Genomic DNA, 20,423 nt, shown 5'->3' on the forward strand with positions numbered 1-20,423 from the left:
TATAATTCATAGTTACCCAGGAGCCCCTCTCAGGAATAAAGTCAACTGGTTTTCTTGAAGGAACTATTTAATTACATGGTACCATACTTTCATGGTACCATACTTTCAATTTTACCTGACCTTTTTTTTCTCCAAATTCTTGGTAATTTCTTTTTTTTTTTTTTAAGATTTTTTTTTTTTTTAATTTGACACAGAGAGAGAGGTCACAAGTAGGCAGAGAGGCAGGCAGAGAGAGAGAAGGGGAAGCAGGCTCCCTGCCAAGCAGAGAGCCCGATGCGGGTTTCAATCCCAGGACTCTGAGATCATGACCTGAGCCAAAAGCAGAGGCTTAACCCATTGAGCCACCCAGGCGCCCTCTTGGTAATTTCTTATTTAATAGTTTATTTCTGTTTCCTTAAAATTCTGGCTTTCAAGTGTTTACCACAGCTGAGAGTAAGGTAATTATCTGTTAGATCTATTTCACATGGTGACCAAAGACTATCCAGCACAGTTGTTGATGACCAGAGGCATCTTCCCAGTTCAGCCTACATACTTCCTTCTAATTTTCTTGGATGGTAGTAGCCCCAGATTGAGATGGCACCCAGTGTGTATAATGTGTGTGTATGTCATTGAGCTTTTTGTTGGCCTTTGCAGTTGGACATCCAGAACTTGATGGGCATCCAGGATTTGATTTGCTTGGCAAAAAGTGAAGAAATGTCACAGTTTTTCCATTTCCAGTGTTCTGGAGCAGCTCATACCCATTGCAAATGTAATTCTTGCTGCTTCTTTGCTGCCTTCTAATATTGTTTCATACAAATTCTAAAATTGACCATGTTCTCTAGAGACTAGAGATCAGGCTCTATAATTGAATAGAAACTGGTTGTAATTTGAACTCTTGTAGTCTTCTAGAAGAGATGAATGTGATGCCTTCATTATAATGATGGACAGAATCCTAGAAAGTTAAGAATCTCAGGTTGGTAAACTTTGCATTTTTTTAAGAAGAGAAGTAAGGCTGTTTGCCTGTGACTATTTGCCAAAGGCACTGAAAATCATTTGTTTTACAAAGGTTATTCAAGGCAAGAATAGTTTAGAATTTTCTCTTTTAAATATACAAAGTATTTGCTATATTTTCTAGGATGATGATGAATCATTTCCAAAAATATATACATTTGAACTGAAATGTATTCTACTTGAAAGAAGCCTAAAGGCAAGTAAAGTTTAGATATTGGAAATTACCAAGTTTCATATGGTAACATATCAAATGATATATATACATGTATCTATATCTATATTTGTATTCATATATATATATATATATATGAATGACAGCAAAGATTCTTACTTTCTCATACAGAGGTTCTCTCTCAGCTTCTAGGAATATTGTATTTATTTGACAGTTAGAATCAGGACTCATAAAATTAAGTTTACTAGCACAGAAGATAAGACTGATAAAATTAATTTATAGGGATGAGAGTCACAGAAGGTAGAAATGTCACTGTCCAAATATTAAATATTTGAATTCTGTCATTAAGCCAAATATAGTAAAGACTTCAATGTCTTTTTAATTTACTTATGCTATTTCATCACAGGATACCATATTTGAATAGCAGATATAATGAAAACATATTGAGAAAGAACAAAAGGGTCATTAAAATACATGTAAAAATGGGAAGTAGGCTACAAAAATTTATTTAAATATTTGTATTCAGAACTGGGAACTTCTCTTTTATGTAGTATCTTGGTCTACACAGCTATTTTTATTTGACCAACTTTTTAAATTTAGAAATATATATATCATAGGTATGGTATAGGCAGGTTTTTTTTTAATAATGGGATAACTAGAAGTTAAAAATTTAGAGAGGAACTGACTTGCAAACTAAGAAATATAATATATTGAGTTAATTGTTATAGATTTGGAAGGAAGTCTGTCTTAAAAGAAATAGCCTGAGCTTTGCTGTGAGAACGAAACAACTTTGAATCCCTGCTCTGCCACCAACATGTGGTATGAACTTGTCATGGCACTTAAACAAGAGTGTTTCGAGAGGTTTATTTGCAACGTGAAGATGTAAGTTCCTAGAGGTGTGAAAAAACCTTACACAGGAGATGACATTTGTAAAGTATTTAGTGGAGGACCTGGCACATAGTAGCCATTCAATAAGTGGTGGCTGTTATGTTCAATAACAGGTCATTTTTTCTCAAGGTGAAGGAGTGGAAAGCACTATTAAAAAGGCTGTGATCATCATTATGGTGATACCATTCTGATGATAATATTATATAATGATAAAATACTATTGGAACTTAACCTCAGAGGATGGATTTTGTATGCCGTCTGCCATCAGTAACATTAATTTGCTCTAAAGTTGTATTTGTCCCTGGCCCTTAACTTTTATAAAAAGGGGTACAGCATAAAGAAAACAAAAATGTGTCATTATGTTCATTTAAAATTTTTAGTTAAATAATGGACATCAAAATAGGGTAAACCAGAACAGGTTATTCAGAATACAAAGAGTGACACCGAATTAACTACTTTTAACATATCTAAGTCCTATCAACCTTAAACCTCACAAGCTTTCAAATAAACCAATATTGACTTGGTAAATTTCTAGGGGTCAGAACAACTTCAACTATGTTTAGCAGGTTTCCTGAAAGTATCCCTTGATATATCCAATAAGTTGCCAGGAAAAGATCACAGAGGTTGGAGATAGGAAAATATAGTTAATTTCCAGGTTGAAAATAAGATAGTTGAATGACTTCAGACCTGCCACTTTGAATACCTCCAGTCCTATCAACCCTCTTTCATGCTAGGATCTTATTTTATCCTTTTCCATAATAGAAACATTTGGAATAAGGATTGTGGGGGTTATTGCTGTTTTTGAGGAGAGGTTGGAAATAGTGAAACTATGAAGAGCTGAGTATCAAAAAAGCATCACTAGTTCCTGACCCTTAGTTTCATTTTGTAATATAAGTTTGCTGTGGGAGTACTTGGGTATGTTTACATTATTTAGAAAGTCATTTGTCAAATACATAATAACTAAGTGTCTATTAGATACCCACGACTAAGACAGGAGATACAAAGCAACCAGAAAAATATGGAATATTTTCCTCACCTTTACTAAATTAGTTTACTGGGTCTGAGGAAATGTGTATTATGCACTGATGAATAGGAATAGAGGGCATTCAGTGACGTGGAAGACCTAAAATGAGAAGAGCACATGACTAAAAACAGTGGTTCTACATGGGGAAGAGGGATGTTACTCTGGGAAAGCTGAAGTCTTTCTGGAACAAGAGCTGCCTTAGTTGAGAGTTTTTGCTAGGGATGAGTTAAAGAAATGAAGGGAGAAAATGCAGCCTCAGGGTGGAAGAGTGATAGCTCTGATAGAGAGTTGAACTTTGAACTAAGTAAATATTTAAAATGTACATTTGTAAATAAGGAAAGACAGGTGTTCAATTAGCAACTACCCATCACTATCCAGTATAGAACAGTGGGTGTTAGAAGATTGAGTTTGGATCGAACATAATTTATTCGACTGAAAGTACTGAGTGAATTTGTGCCAGAGGCACATCAAATGTAAATGTTGGGCTCCTGCACCTTTCACAGCCTTTCTGTCGCTCTCGGTAGACAGAGTGGTTTCAAGTGTTCTGCATTGTTGGAAAGAGAAGATTGTCCCCCTGGCATAGTTCAGATGAGCTGAACTCCACTGAACTTTCAGAGGAATATATGCTAATATGAAAGCCAAGTCCTTGCAGGACAGAAGTGGAAAGTACAAGTAATCCTTGGCCATGTGGTTGTGGGTAGAATTCATTCACATAGTGAAAGAGTGGTTATTTGTTGGGTATCCATGCAACTGTCTGGCACTGATGAGAGGCGGTGCTTGATCTCCTGAAACTGGTATAGACTTTTAAATGATTGCCCTGGAACTCTTCTCTCAGATGCCACAGACTTGGAGGACTTAGTTCTCAAATCCAAGCTTTTGGAAGTCGGTTTTTGTTTCTCTCAAATTAATGCCTTTGAGATGAATACCAAGTGTGTTGAAATTCAGCAGATAGGCATTGTCTTTCTAGTTATCTAAACTTTTCCTTTCCCAGAGGCTATGTGGAAAACCAGAATTTCCCAGACTAGAAGATTATTCAAGTTAATGCTTATAAGTATATAAACAAACACTTTTTATTTATGTGTCTAGACACAAATATCAAATGTATTTATTTTGTATATCATAAATACACTATATCTTCTGTTTTCTGAAACACGATTTCTTTTTGTTTAATTTTTTTTTTTTTAAGATTTATTTATTTTAGAGAGCATGTGCCTGCAAGTGGTGGGAGAGGCAGAAGGAGAGAACCTTTAAGCAGACTCCACATTGAGTGTGGAGCCCAATCCCACACCCCATGAGATCAGACCTAAGCCAAAACCATGAGTCTGACACTCAACAGACTGAGCCACTGAGGCACCTTCTGAAATACTATTTCTTATTGCTCCTTTATAAGTAAAGATGTTCAGTCAATTTAGAAATGCATTATTTCTTTTACTAAGTGATAGCATTTCATAGGATAATGTATTTTATGTGGAGCCCTAAAATATATTTAAGTAGGACATTCCAAACTTATTCTCTCATGGGATGCATTTTTCTCCAGATCTGTTTTATTTTTTTTCATGAGGGCTGAGGAACACATTATAGGAAATGTTGCTGGATGGCGTAGAAATCAGCTTTTTTTTCATTTAAAAAGAAATCAGCCTTTTCTTCTTTCTCCCATTTTCTTACTCTATCTAAGCTCTCAGAGGGCAGACACACTCTTATTCATCTTGTATTCTCAACATCTGACATGTTCTATAAATTATAGTTGGGCTCAAACCTGATTTGTTCAAATTTTCTTCATTAATTGGGTCTTTTTCCTGGTAAATGCATCAACATGCATTCCTTGCTAAGGTATTGTACCGGTTTGAAATTTGGCTTTTCTTATTATTGCCATGTTAGTATAGCTTTCAATAAAGATGAAGGATAATTAATAAAACATGTTTTAAAAGTCTGTAACTGCTTAATACTTTTTATGATCTTGGAATGGGTAAGACACTTATAGCTATGATATAAAACTCAGAAATGAAAAGGAACACCTAACAGATTTGATTACATTTAGACTTAAATTCTCTAATAAAAATATCATAAAGTTGAAAGACAAATAGATAAAAATAATTTGGGCATCTTTTCAATGTATTAGCTTCTATATTTCCATAAGAAATATACAATTTTTTTAGAAAACAATGGCAAGAACAGGGAACTACTAAAAGAAATAAAAACATATATCATGAAAAGTTAATTCATTTTTGCCTATGGGATTATCATTAATCTTGTTCATTTTTATCAATGTTAAAAAGGATTCAGTACATACTACTGGTACATCTTTAAGTTGATAGCTATCAGGAAGGCAGTTTGGAAATATTTAACATTTGCATCTCCTCTGACCCAACATCCTTAGTTCTAGATTTTTATAGGAAGACAAAAGAAACAAGGATATATGTGTTGTGATGACCAGTATGGCAACGAGTTTTAAAGAAAAAGTATATTGGAGTGGTTAAATTTCAAGAATCTTACCAATACTGATAAAAGTGATCTCTGCATTTCCACCCAAAAAAATAAATATTGAATTCCCACTTGTGCGCATGAGTATTGTGGGGGCGAGGGGAAATCCTGAGAGTCTAGAGTTGTGCACGAATCTGTTGGTAGCTGAAGTGGGAGAGGAGACATTCACATTCTATATCACACTCTTCTTCAAAAATTTCCTTCTCCCTGAGGAGTTTATATAGCTTTGTAACTTAAGGAGCTATTTCAACTGAAACATTTTCATATGTGAATGCCACATTTTGGTGGGAGGACAGTATTAAAAGTAAGATTAAGTTAAACATGGAATTTAATCACTAATGTGAATAGGTAACCATTCTTTTTGTATCATGCTAAATTAAGTAATCCTGTTACTAACGTGAACTTGTTAAAATGTTTACAACACTTGCTTGTTACATGGGGGAAACACTATTTCTCAGCCATTGAAAGCCTTGTAGGAGAGGTTTGAATTTAAATAGATTTATTGAATAAATTTAAGATACAGAGTGGTAAAGACAGTGCAGTTTACAGATTATCAGTGTTATAAACAGCAAGTATAATTCATACTGATATTTAAAATATAAAATATTGTTGAAACAAAAACAATAAAGAAGTTAAATTGGGAAACAGAAAAATCCACGTAATTACTCAGCATATGTGTCTTTTTTTTTTTTAAAGAATAAACGAGAGACTTGACAAAATGTCTATGAATCTCATAAAGTCTTAGTAATAAAGTATTTTTAAAAAATAAGATATTATGTATTTTGTCAGTTCTATGCAATTTTCTGGATTCTTTTTCAAGCCTTTAAAAAGCTATTCAGAAAAAAATAAACCATTTCCATGTTGCATGGTCTAGACCTCATAAAAAATTAACAGAATTCTGGAAACCTGATCAGTGCATGTATTTATTTCACTGTTGGTAGCTGAGTTTTACTAAGTATGTGATTCTGTTGAAAGAGTGATGCGTGTGGCATGCAGCCCTGCTGGCTACTTTATGGCAATATCACATATGTCTGAAGTTGGGGTTCAACCCAGAAGCCTCAGAAAAATAATCAACAGACATTACAGTAGGCGGATGCCAGTTCTTCATATTGTAAGTGTCCTATAATGCACTGTGGTATTTTATATCCATTTAAAGTACAGATGATTATCTTTTTTTTTTTTTTAACTTATGAAACTATGGAGGAGGGGGGGCACCCTGACTTAAAGAGAAAACATTCTAAGAAGTATTTCTGCAATAAGTTTAGAAGCCAGATGGAAATGCCCTTAAATTGATTTGAAAACCACTGCAACCCCAATAGAAGATTTTTCAGTATGTGCGAGGGAGAGAAGAGGAACAGAAGAAGCATACAGGGAGGCGCAGGGTGTTGAGGCAAGCATCTATAACAGCAGACAATGGGAAGAAGGTGATCCTGTTAGTTCTTAGGTTTAATTTAATTGTTGGAATGTTCCCCATGAAGTACAGAAGGGGGATGGGAATGAAGAAGGTAAGCATTACAAATGTTAACGTCCCAAGACAAATTGATGAATGAGTCCAAAGTGGGTCCATATTTGGTGACTGGAGTATGTACCACAGTGAGGTTCAGAATCCTGCCAGTGACAGAATTTGACTCCTCTGTTGCTCTATGAATTGAGATCTGTTCCATACAAGGAGGTGTATCAATAAGAAGAGACCCCAACACATTAAGAGGAGAGAGTTCAGGATGCCTGCAGGCCAGGACTCTGCACAGGCCTCAGACCTTGTGGGGAACGAAGGGGAGAACTAAGAACACAGCAGGCAGAGGTGGAACCTCAGGGGAGGCTGGCTCTAGGGAATTCATGCTCTGGCCTTACATTGTTCTTGAGGATTTCTGGTGAACTCTCCAGCTGGTGGGAGGTCCCACACATTGGTGGGGTGGTCTCGCAGTCTACTCCAGGTAATGCTGTAAGAACATACATATAGATTAATTGTAATACATATGACCCGTACGAAAGCCCTAGAAACTAAAATGGCTGAACAGAGATTCTATCTTAAGGCTCTTCCTCAAATGGTTTTGCATATGTAGAAACCTACTTAGCTGTGAATTCATTTGCTCGGTTACCAGTGCTATTCTTAATGTTTAATATCTGCTGAATGGTAGAGCAAGGAAAACCATCTTTCTACTCAGATACTGTGACTAAGGACTTATTTTTCTCTACCAAGCAACAAGCTGCATATCCTTCATCCTGGAGAAGTGGCATCCCTGACAGCTAAGAAGAGAGAGCAAGGAGCCATGACAAAGCCATGAGAGGTGACATTTCTAAAGTGTTTTTCTCAGAATTATACATTCTACATGCAAAATGGCAAAAATTAGAATTTATCTTCTTAAAGCAGAAATAATCAGGTGACTGGAAGTACTCTAATTGCAACCAATATAGTTGATTCCGTGTTCACATTAATGGGAATTAATTCATTTCTGGGATGGATTTCTGAATCTAATATATAGTGTATATGTATTTACACATACATCTGTAATAAGTATAGGTAAATGCATAATTAATATGTAAATATATGTAGTTGTTTTTTTTTTTCCTAGATACGAGAATGATTGCATGTTTAACTCCTTCAAATAACCCCCCACTGTGACAGTAAAGAAATAAGATGGGGCAAAAGCCACAAGGGTGAAGAGCACAGAAGGTTTTAAGCAGAAATGAAGCTTCAATAAATTTATGGAAGATCAAAAAACAAAGGAAGCACATGTTCAAAGTGAAGAGACCTTTAGTTCAGGAAACAGGAACTTTAGATCTGAATCTAGAAAAATCTCAGCTCACAAGAAGTTTAGAAATAATACAGACTGCTCTGTGACTTTACTTTTTCCTAGGTGATCTGTGAGACAACCCCGGAATTTCAGTCTTAACCCGTTTCTCATTCTTAACCTATTTCAGGTTCATTCTTTCATGGGTACTACTGGTCGGGGTTCGGTCTCCAAGGTCTGAGTCCTGGGTCTTTGCTACTTTTATCTTGGGGCTCGGTCATCTTCACAGTCAAACCCAGAACTCTCAACTACACAGAACAATTGGCAGAAAAACCTGCATTCAGGAGACAAGAACAGGATACTATGAAAAAGGATCTCTCACAGAATGTGAAGCAACATTGGAGTTTGAAAATATGATTGGGAGTTTTTTTTAAATGGTAATAAAAGACATCAAGAAGGAAAGGTCTTTGCTGAAAAATGACATCTAATAAAAGAAGAAAGGATAATAGCATTAGAAAATCTGTTTTGTAACATGTCCTTGCTGATATAGGTAAAGATCATCAGCGCATGCCAGAATCATTTGGTGCCAGTTTGGCTGTCTTTGAATATTTTGTTACTTGACAGTGTATCATCCTACAGATCATTTATTGATTGAAAAGAGGGAAAACTTCTCTGCAGTAGAGAGGATTACAGTTACTTCCTATAAAATGACCATATTTGACATTGTGAAAAGTGAAACAGTCTGAAATTGAGTCTCCTGGTGTAAGTGAATATGAAGAACACAGCAACATATTGTTGCTCTGAATGCTTGGCTCTAAGACTCTGGTTCTAATCCTGTCATCTCCAGTATGGTAGCCACTAGACCTGTGTGGCTATTAGAAACATGAATTGTGCTCTAAGTATACAGTGTACACTGGATTTCATAGATACAGTACTCTAATAGCTAATAAATTCTTTAAAAAGGTTTATATTGATTACATGGTGAAATGTGTTTTAGATATATTGGGTTGAACAAAATATCTTATTAAAATAATTTTACCTCATTTTTTCCTTAAGGGTGGCTACTAGAATAGTTAAAATTATATATATGGCCCAAATTGTATTTTTATTGGCCAGCACTGTTTTAGCTCTAACTCCCAGTTTACAAAAAATTCAGGTCACAGAGAATCAGGTTAATGACCCAAGAGGAAGCAATTAAGGAAATCCAGATTGTGGAATAGTCTATCCTACAACTGTCCTAAACTGTCGAGGAAAAAAAAAAAAAAATTAAGACTGCTTTAAGACTAAAGAGCTAGAACAAAGACATTGGTCAAAAGATTGGATTAGGAGGACATGTAAATGGCTATAAACTCCCTGAGAACGAGAAGAAAACTTTGAGTATGGAGGAGATAATGGATACTTTGTGATTGTTACGCCTACAGCATGGTATTGTGGTTTTGTCGGAGATTGTTCTTGGTTGCATCCTGAATGATTTTGTGGTGACAGATCTGTATCTTTGGAATGACTGAGCAAATTATGTGAAGAAGAGAACTAAGACACTGGTTACGGTATTTAAAATTGCCAAATCTAGATAAAGAATTGTATTTTTCTACATGTAAGTTTTCTTATTAAAAGGCAAGGGTTAGGGTGCCTGGGTGACTCAGTCCTTGGGTGTCTGCCTTTGGCTCAGGTCATGATCCCGGGGTCCTGGGATGGAGCCCCGCATCGGGCTCCCTGCTCAGCAGGAGGCCTGCTTCTCCCTCTCCCAGTCCACCTGCTTGTGTTCCCTGTCTCACTGTCTCTATCAGTGTCAAACAAATAAAATCTAAAAAAAAAAAAAAAAAAAGCAAGGGTCCACAGTTTTAATTGCAAAAGGATGGCCAAAATTTTACATTTTCTATTTCTCTGTCTTACACAGTTTCTTCCATGTGTATTTCTTAGTGATTTAAAAAAAATTGCAGGGGTGCCTGGGTGGCACAGGCCAAGCGTCCAACTCTTGGTTTGGGCTCAGGTTGTGATCTCAAGGTTATGAGATCAAGCCCTGCATCCAGCTGGACTCCCCACTCTGCATGGAGTCTGCTTGAGAGTCTCTCTCCCATCTCTCCCACTGATGCTCTCTCTCTCCTAGCAAATAAATGAGTCTTTAAAAAAAATACAATACATAATTGTATAATGTCAAATAATATGAAAATATTCGCAATTTCCACTGTAAAAGTAATCTTCTGTCCATTGGTATTGATTCAGTTCCTTCCTTTCTCATCAGTGATCATTTACAACTGAAACACCAGATGTAAAATGATGATGATTATACCAGTCAGCATTCCACCACTATCATTAACCCTGTAATTTTTACTCATGTAAACGTAAAATAATAGAATAAAATTGGACTCTACCATGGGTATTCACTGTAATTAAAACATCAAATTATGAAAAGAAAAATTACTTGTATAGTAACTTGTCATAGATTTCTCCTCCAACTAGGCATCTGAACAGGCTTATGGGGACTTTGCAGAACTGCATTTTAATGCCATATATCTGTCTTGCTTGACTTGATTTGAAATTTATACTCTCCTTTGTCTTCCTAGTAACAGAATAATCTCTAACAGTTTACATCCAGATCTAACATGAAGATACTAAAATAGAATATCAGCCATCTAAAAAATTGTAAATACACCTAACATTAGTTATAAGTGATACAAAGTAGACTGTTCACAAATCTCATCAATAATCTGAAATTCAGGGGCACCTGGGTGGCTCAGTGGGTTAAAGCCTCTGCCTTCAGCTCAGGTCATGATCTCAGGGTCCTGGGATTGAGCCCCGCATCGGGCTCTCTGTTCAGTGGGGAGCCTGCTTCCTCCTCTCTCTCTGCCTGCCTCTCTGCCTACTTGTGATCTCTCTCTCTCTGTGTCAAATAAATAAATAAAATCTTTAAAAAAAATCTTAAATTCAAGAAGCATACAAATGTTTCAGTAACTTTTGTATAATTTTTAATTAAATGCATTTATTTGATAGCCATTTAACTTTAAAATGGATGCTGTTGGTAATTTGGAAAACTTGTCATAAAAAAATACATGTTTTTTGTTTTTTGTTTTTACTATTCACTGATTTTTGATGATGGAAACTTCCCAAGTGTTAAGGTGTTAGTATTTCTGTTTAAATAGGGAACACAGCAAGTTACCTCTCTCTACACCTTTTTAGGTCCTGAGTACCCTTCAGTCTCAGCCACCATTGATTGATGAGTAAGTCCTCAAATAGCAGACTTAGAAATTAGCACATTGTAAATTAGTGAAACAGAAATGAAAAATGTTCATTAAAACACAAAAGAGAAAAAAAAAAAGAACTAACAAGACTAGCATAGGCAATTTTATTTTTTCTGAAAGAAATTTTGCTTTTCCTGAAACATTTTTTAACATACCTTCATAGTTGACATCAATGTATTGCTGGCTTTTCTAGGTCTTGATTCTAATTTATCTTTTATAAGAATCTGACTATAATTCTATTATATTTTATTAAATGTCAGAATTAAATTACTATGTGACCAATGTGAATAAACAACTTAAAAACATGATTAATAAAAATTTCAAAAGAATTTCTTTGACAGTATTGATACTTGAAATGACAGAAAAAGTTATCTAGTGGTTTAATGTTGCTCTTAATTTCATAAGAAAAATTTTGTTAGATTAATGAAATTTATAAAAAATTATAGAATAAATACATATGTTTAATACATTTGGGCATTTTAGGTTTGATGTGCATTACCAAAGAAGTCCTCTAGATGGCAGTGTTTACCACAGTTAGAAAATATTTTAGCACTACTTTAACTTTTAAAATTCTTCTCAAATGAGTCAAATTGTGCATAGTGAAAACTTCAATCTGCTAGTACTCAGGATTTCTCCAGAATTTTTATTTTGCTCTGAGTGAATATTTAACCTAATTCAACAAGAGTTTGCTCATTTATTAAGTTATTATTGCAATTTAATTTGCAAATTTCCAGGAACTGTTAAATTGACTCAAAAACTTAAGAATAAACATATATGTGAACTGTATCCTTTAAAGGAATTAAAATGAGTTCTTGAGACTATGATAACCAGAATGAAAGAAATTTTAGCAACTAACTTTTTTTTTTTCCCTCCAGGCTTGTATATACTCATAGATTTGAATCGAGTTATAGAAGCTTTACTGGGAATTATAATCTTATACTTAAAGGAGGTTTTCATCTTCTATTTAAAATAATCATACTTTAATTTTTTGCCCTGATGAAAACCTAAATCAGTCAGATATATAACAAAATCTAGGGCAATAATGTTTCATCAGAGAACTTGTGGGTGGAAAGGTTTTTTAGAACTATGAAATAATAGAAACGATAATGGCATATAAAATTAACTTATACTAGATATATTATGCACTAGCATAAAGTTAGTAAAAATGCCTCACATAGACATGAATCTTAAATTTTCTGAAAACAAGAATGGACAAGAAATGGCCAAGTTCAGGTTATTGGAGTTGGAAGAGATTTCTTCAGATTTCAATGAGTATTTCAGAGCTATAATTTGTAAGCTATTTTGTCCTGTTGGTTATCAAATGAACCCCAGTGCTGTTTAAACTTTTTAGTTTTAACTGTTTGAATTTTTGCTCTGGTGATTTAGAAAATTTGAATATAGATTAGATCACAACACATGAAAAATACAAATGCTCTTCACCTAGAAGCAGCCTTCCTCAACTTTGGCACCACTGCCAGACTGGGCCAGGTAATTTTTGGGGGGTGGTGTGGTGGGTGTGTCGGGGGACAATGGGTTAGGGAAGTTGGGGGGAACCTAGTCGGTACACTAGAGAAGATTCAACATCACCCTGGCCTACTAGAGAGCAGTACAAACAGTAACAACCCTTCCCATGAACTCTTTCTTCTCCCACAAACGCTTCTTCCCATGCTCCAGTTGTGATCATCTAAATGTCTCCAGACACAGTCTGAGTTGAAAACCATGGGTACAAAGGTTTGATTTTTCTTTTCTCTTCATGTATATTCTCTTACAATTACAAAATGCCAATCACGTTATTACAGTTCATTAGTCCTTCAGTGGGCAAGTTAGGAATGGAGTGGAGGGACATTACCAAGTTGCTATGGTGAATTCTCACATTAGGACTCTTGTTTGCAAGTAATAGCTACCATAAAGGCTACTATACAGTGTCGCTCTTATACCGTGGAAGGGATATGACTGGAGACCAGCAATAAAGTGGAGCCAGGGAATTCTGAACCATGGGGGATCCTCATCTCTTGATTCTTTCAGAGCACCATCTCTTTTCTTCTCTCCCTCAAAACTCCCTTTGGTTTTCTGGCAATGTAATGAAAAACTGTTTCTAATTCCTCCTGAGTATATAGTTCAGAGTGATTACCTATCAGAATATCACCGTTATAGACTCACGTTCTTTAGTGAAAGGGATTGTGGGTCAGTCTTGAATTTAATATCTTCATAAATCAAGAGTTGGCAGATGGGTTGGATCCATATACTTCTGCCGGGGCGGGGGAAGTCCACACCATGTGAAGACGGCTATTTTACTGACCATATGGATGGAACATGGGGAAAAGCATTTCCAAAAAAGGAAGTCTGGGAAGCTTTGAAGATGACCCATAGGTGTGCACACGTGTATTTTATCACCTCCTTGCTGATAGCTTCTAGATGAGCGTCTTGGGGCCCTCATATTGCTCAGAAAGTGTCTGAGCCTCCCCGTTCTGCCCTGAAAGAATGCCAGACTCTCCAAATGAGCCTCTTTCTCCTACCAGTCCAAAGTAAAACTAAAACTTAGCTCAAGATACCGAATCTCTGAGGGGGGGAAAAAACTAAATATACGTAATGTGTAAGTTCTTCAAGTCTCTGAGCATTATTTCCATTAAAAGAATGCTTGGTAACAGAAGTAATCTCTGTGTGGTAAAATGGTAGGTGTAATCTTTTCTCCAATGTTTTTGTCTTTTTTTTTTTTTTTCCTGTGGGTCATGACACTTCTTAAGATTCCTCTTAGGGCCTTGCTACTTAAGGTGTGGTCCACACACCAATATCAGGATCATTTGGAAATTTGGATCACCCCAAAACTAATGTATCAAAACCTGCATTTTAATTTAATAAGATATATGGGTAACTCATATCCATATTAAAGTTTGAGAAATACAGAGTTTGAACAGAAAACAGAACTTTGTATCACTTGAAACATCATTCTAGGAACTCATTCTATAGTTAAGCCTAATATTTATGTTAGTTATAATTAAGCCTATTGTTAGGCTTAAAATAATAAACTCAGTAGACCTTCTGGACTAATATGAAGGTCAAAAACATTTCAATTGCTGGCATATTTATTTATGAATATTACCAAGAACTTGCTGCCAAGCATTTGAACGGTTAAGATTAATATCACAAGCAAAATTTTTTTAAATCTAAAATATAAAGCAGAGATACTGTGAAGAGTTAGCAAAGTAGAAAAGACTCACAGGCCAGTATGCCTCAGCTGAATTACACTTGAGATAGACATTTGCATATTTCTGTGCTGAGCATATAGGAGGTTTTGAAAAGTAGAGTAGATATTCTTTTTATATAGTGTGGTCCTTAAATAGATTTTTGAGTGAGCTAGTAAAGATTAATGGTACTAAGTTTGTCCCATATGAGTTTAATAATTGCATGTGATTCTCATTTAAATTTTCTTAATTGGGCTATTTACATGAAGTGTCATTTGGTCATTAGGATCTTCTCATCTGTTGTAATATACCAAAAAAATTCTGTCCAGTTCCATGGTGAGAAACAAACATTACTGAAAAATAGTCCCGTTACACCTCTTCACCATAGCTGTTAAAGACACCTCTATTGGTATAGTTGCTATTCCAAGAAATTAATAAATAAATTTGCAATTAGGTCAGAGACACACTAACGTTGCTCTCAAACATGGTGCTCTTTACTCTCCAAAGTCTCAATACATTGCTTGAATATTTTTGTGACTTATTAAATGTTTATGATCTTTTTGAAATTATTATAAGAGAGATTTATTGCTTTTTGTTAAATTTTACAAGTGATATTTTTCCGAAGAAAACTTTCCTAATTAGGTTTTCTTATAAATTCCACATAATGCACCTTGTAACATTTTATTTTTAAAAAATAAATCACTTATGATGTGTCCTGGATTACTTTAAAGCAGATCAACTCCATTCTATACAGTCAAGAAGTTTCTTTGGTGAATTTTCAGCAAGGATTAAAAGAGCCTCAATCTTTTATGGCTGGAGCACAGTAAATTCATAGGTGTAAGATTGAAAAGATGATGCGCATTTTAGAAACTTTTAAAGGAGTGTATTAGTATACCCTACATAATCCATTTTCACTTAAGAAAAAAAATAAAGAATTATGTGTATACACACAATTTTTGTAGGCAGAATGGTATTGACTTAAGTCCCAGTCAAAGCATACCAGTATCTTTCAAGGGCTGAGCAATCCTTATATCCATTACTTGGGTCTTATCAGTGATGCCGAGTTAAGCCAGGGCTGCCGGAGTCCATGGGATATGCAGAGTCTCCCTGACTCATCCTAATTCAATTAGAGGGAACTGTGGGTTGAATTCGGTTCCTGAGAGAAGATTATAAGAGAAAAATGAGGCTTATCCATCCTGCCCTATATTATGTCTATTTATGTGCACATTATGTAACAAATTGGGCTCTTAGAAGAATATCATATGAATTTGTCCTGAAAAAGACAGGAAAAAATTATAGACATGAATAAATTTGGGGGAGGGTACAGAATGAGTTACTAGAATGATTTTTCAAGTAATACAAAGTTCTGTTTTCAACAACAAACTCTTATTGAGGAAGTACTGAAAGAATAAAAAACTTGCACTATATTTTAACTTGACAAAGTCCGAATATTTAAGAAAATCATTTCTGCATTTATCCTTGGGCAGATGCTATTGTGCTTGAAACATGTTTTTGTCTTGAACATTTTTCTATCTCTATTTTTAAGTGTAAATAGAGGTGCTTCCAAATGTGCATGTTATTTTTTCATCTTTGGACATTTATATAAATATGAATTGAATAGATCATACTTGATATTCTAACAGTTTTTACCCACAAAAATGTCATACACGGGAAAGAAGTTTCATATGTTTTATTTCACTTGGAATAACATGACTTTAAAGTGATCAAATTAGAGTTAAACATATATGTTCTCTTTACAGTCTTAAAACCCCTTTTACATGTTTTCCTGAGTGATTACCTGTACACCACCGATGACAGCTTTGCTATGTCTGTATATTACCTTAGGTCTTACATAACCAATAACGAGTTTGAAAATTCAATATTTCCTTTATATAGTAATCGTGATAAAATAGTTGCACTGGAAAATGTCAGTTAATATTGTAATAACGTTAGAGCTACAAACCTGACATCTGTAATCGTTGTCAGTCATAAAAATATAGCAAATTTGGATAAATTTAGTTCAGTCATTCAAACAGACTGAAGCTTCTTGTCACCTGCTTTCCTTTGTGATTTGATTACCTTGGACTAGGTTTTCCTTAAAGAAAAAAAGAAATGTATTCAAAGGAAAGAGCTAATAGTGAAGCAAAGGAATTATTCAAGAAACTTACCACCTTCCCAGTTTGCACAGCCTTAAAAGCTGTTAATTTTCTTTCTGTGGTGTTAACATTCTGCATTGTCATTTTCTAAACAGTGATAATACAAATAACCTTTAGTATTCTTCACCCAGTTTCCCCCCTAGAAGTACGCTACAGTAGCGTAGCCTCTTTTGTGAAATGGGGACAATACTACCTCCTGGGACATTAGAGCCCCGGTGATTGATTAACGTCTGTTAGACACAATAAGCTATATGGATTAAAGGAACTTCAGAAGTATAGGTTATGGGAAGCATATTTTTAATTTAATTTTCAACTTTGATTACAATATAGAACCAGTATATAAGAGATGAAAATTTTAGTCTTGAAATCCTTGAGGTCATTTGCTCATTCCAAATACCACAGTCTGTCTCTTATATACAATGTTTCTTAAAAAGCCTTTGCCACCCGTGTGAAAAGTAATTTTAAAATGTTGGACGATAACTAGAAAACTCAAGTGAAAATCCAATTAAACAGGTCATAATTTAAGTTATTAAATGTTATTACATGGACACTATTGTTTAATACATATAAGCAGAGCAGCATTAATTTTTTGAAATTTAAAAATTTTAACTTGACATTTGTTTCTATAGAAATCTCTAATAGCATTTTAGTTTTCAGTCAGCTGGCTGAAGGTGACTTAGCTTCACAAGTGTCCCATGACTTACATAACACACAGAAAACACCAAAGGCAATTTGACTACAGCCCAGATGATGTAATTCCTAAAGTCCTAATCAGGCACAACATAGGTGAGAACATCTTAATTCCTGGCTATAGAACCCCATATGCATTGACAAAGATGAATAAGGGTTAAAGAGATCTAATTAGAAATCTAGAATACATATTGAAAGCTCTGAATTAGAAGTCGTAATTGGAAATCTAATACTTTTTTAAGTTCACTAAGGAAAAATGTCTAAAATGCAGAAAAACAACATATTTCCCTAGAAAAACTAAAATTACTGTTTCCCAAATCATAAATCCACAGACCTAACTTTTGAAATAGAGGGGGATTGTGAGCAGCTCTCATTATGAACATGTTCTACATACTGTTTTGGGCAGAAACCCATACCACCCTGAACGCGCCCGATTTCGTCTGGTTTGGGCAGAAGCCTCAAGTTATTTTTTTCCTGGAATATTAATGAGATCTCTAATTGTAGTTCTCATTCTGTAATTTATAAGTTGGAATATAATAGGGCAAACAATGAGCTTCAGTCGTTCTGGCTTTAAGAGCTGGTACGGTTAAAGAAGCTCGATAATTTAGAAATGCTAAATAAACACAAAATAGGATGCACTGAAGTCAGCTCTATTTCTGTATCCAATTTTCTTCGCAGAGAATCTAGAGGTACTTACTTTTGGGGGCTTTGACCTGTAGGTTCCATTAATTGGAGTCTCATGGTCATAAATTTAATCATGAGATGATTTTTTCTCTTCCCTAACCTTCATCTGTGTTCTAAGATTTCATCTATGAGCATAGGATAATAATGGGTTCTGACTACAAGTCAAGCTATCCTTTAGCAAACAGAAACAATTACACTCGGTAATAAGGTTAAATAATTATTGCTAAGCTATGTGTTGCGATTACAACAGAACTTTGAAATGACTACAGTATGATTAGAATAGGAATGTGAGATAGCATGATACTTATGAATTGAACTGGAAAGTGGCTGTGCTGCTGTGTTTATTATAAATGTATCAGGATGATGGTTCATTTATTTTAAACTAGTCCAAAGCATAAAATAGGTGACGGTTGGAACAACGTACTAGCTTTAACTTTAGATTTTGTGAATGGCAAAATCATCATCACCGGTAAGATAAAAGAATTCCTTTAATTCACATTGTATCAGATATTTTTATTTTTAGATACTTAATCAGCCCTTTTTATTAAATTTATGTATTCTAATCCTATAAAATACTGTTATATAGGCTATTTAAAAACAATATCAACCTATTTGCAAGAAACCAGTTTTATATTTTACATGTAAGGGATCTGTATTCTACAGTGAGGTTTTAGGCACTGCACTTTTACTGTGAATATTCACTGGAGAAGTGTGAATAAAGAAGAGCTCACATTTTCATAGATGAGGGAAAATTGTAATGCCACACGAGTTGGTGAAAAAAAAAGAAATTATATATAATATCTAAGTTTTGTAGGCATAGTGACTGTTTTGTTTTTGTTTTCCTTTTAATATTTAAAAATAAGTTGTTCCTATTGAAAAATAAATTGTACTAAAAAACAAAAGATATCCCCTAAATTTGCCATCATAGTACCTAACTATGTGAAGAGCCTTTAATGCATCTACTGCCCAGTACAGAATATGGAACACGGAGGTTTAAAATAAATGCTCTTTATCCTCGGTTAGAGGATAGAGTTAGAGTTAGAACAAGTTACTCCATCATGCATTAAGATCTTCTCAGACAACCTTTATAGGTCATTCAAAAATACTTTTTTGGTGTGTTCCAAGCGAACTGTTATTCATGCCTCAAACTTAGGTATGTGCCATTATGGGTATAGTCCCTTACGCAAATTTTCGTGGTTTAGTAATTTTAAAGTATCAATAAAAAACAGTGCTTTGGGGTCTAATATTTACGGAACAAAGCTAATCCTTTCGGGAGTCATTCCATTTAGCACTTGTATGAAAATGAGAAGCGTGTGAGGATATGCCACAGAGCAGGTCAGAAAGGCACAGGGAAAGGCAAGTATTCCAATTAAAGTTGGAATCAGAAGTGCAAAGGGAAAGGAGATGTTCTACAGTTGAGGGAGCAGCTGGACCAACTCCTTCCACCAGCCTTTCGCTGGCAAAGTTTGCAGTTGGGTGAGCTGGAAGCGGGTTTCGCTGCCGCCGCCGCGCGACCGGGCGAGCTCGGGCTCCCAGGTTTCCGGCCACCGCAGGAGCCGCAGCGCAAGGACACCTAGGTTCGGCCGCCGTGGCCCGTGCTGTGCGAGCCGCGACTTCACCCCGAACGCCAGACGGGCCTAGGGCTGATCGAGGGAGCTCCGAGACGCTGCCACTTTCTCTCCCCCCCCCCCCCGCCCCTCCCCCGGCAGCTTCCGTCACCCTGCTTCTAGGAAGTGCTCCAATTAATTTTCTTTCCGGTCTTGATTGAGATTCAAATATCCTGTCCCGACCTTTCGCTGTCTGCCCTCTCTGCCCTTCTCGCCAGTGTTCCTGCCAGCAAGAGCCTCTAGTTGCAGGACTGGGCACGTTGTCTGTTGCACGCTCTCCGGAGAGCTGCTGGCCGGTGCTCCCTCCCGAGGGGGTGACCGTGCGCATCGTGCCCCGGACCCCGGCTGGACTCTTTCCCTTCTTGGCATTGTGGCCCCTCCATTTAGTAAAGACAAGTGCGAAATGTGCGCCCGGAGATGAGCCTTCTCGGCGTCCTCCGTCCGCCCGCCGCGGTGCGGGAGGCTCCCCGGATCCTTGCCTGCCCCCCCCCCCACCCCACCCCCGCCCCCCTCCCGCGCCGCCCCGAGCCGTCCCACCACCGGTGCCCCGCCGTTGCCCGCCCCGCGCCGCACAGAGC

This window comes from Mustela putorius, unplaced genomic scaffold, assembly GCF_011764305.1.
Source record: "Mustela putorius furo isolate JIRA1106 unplaced genomic scaffold, ASM1176430v1.1 tig00000031_pilon_pilon_pilon, whole genome shotgun sequence".
NCBI classification, from domain to species: Eukaryota; Metazoa; Chordata; class Mammalia; order Carnivora; family Mustelidae; genus Mustela; species Mustela putorius.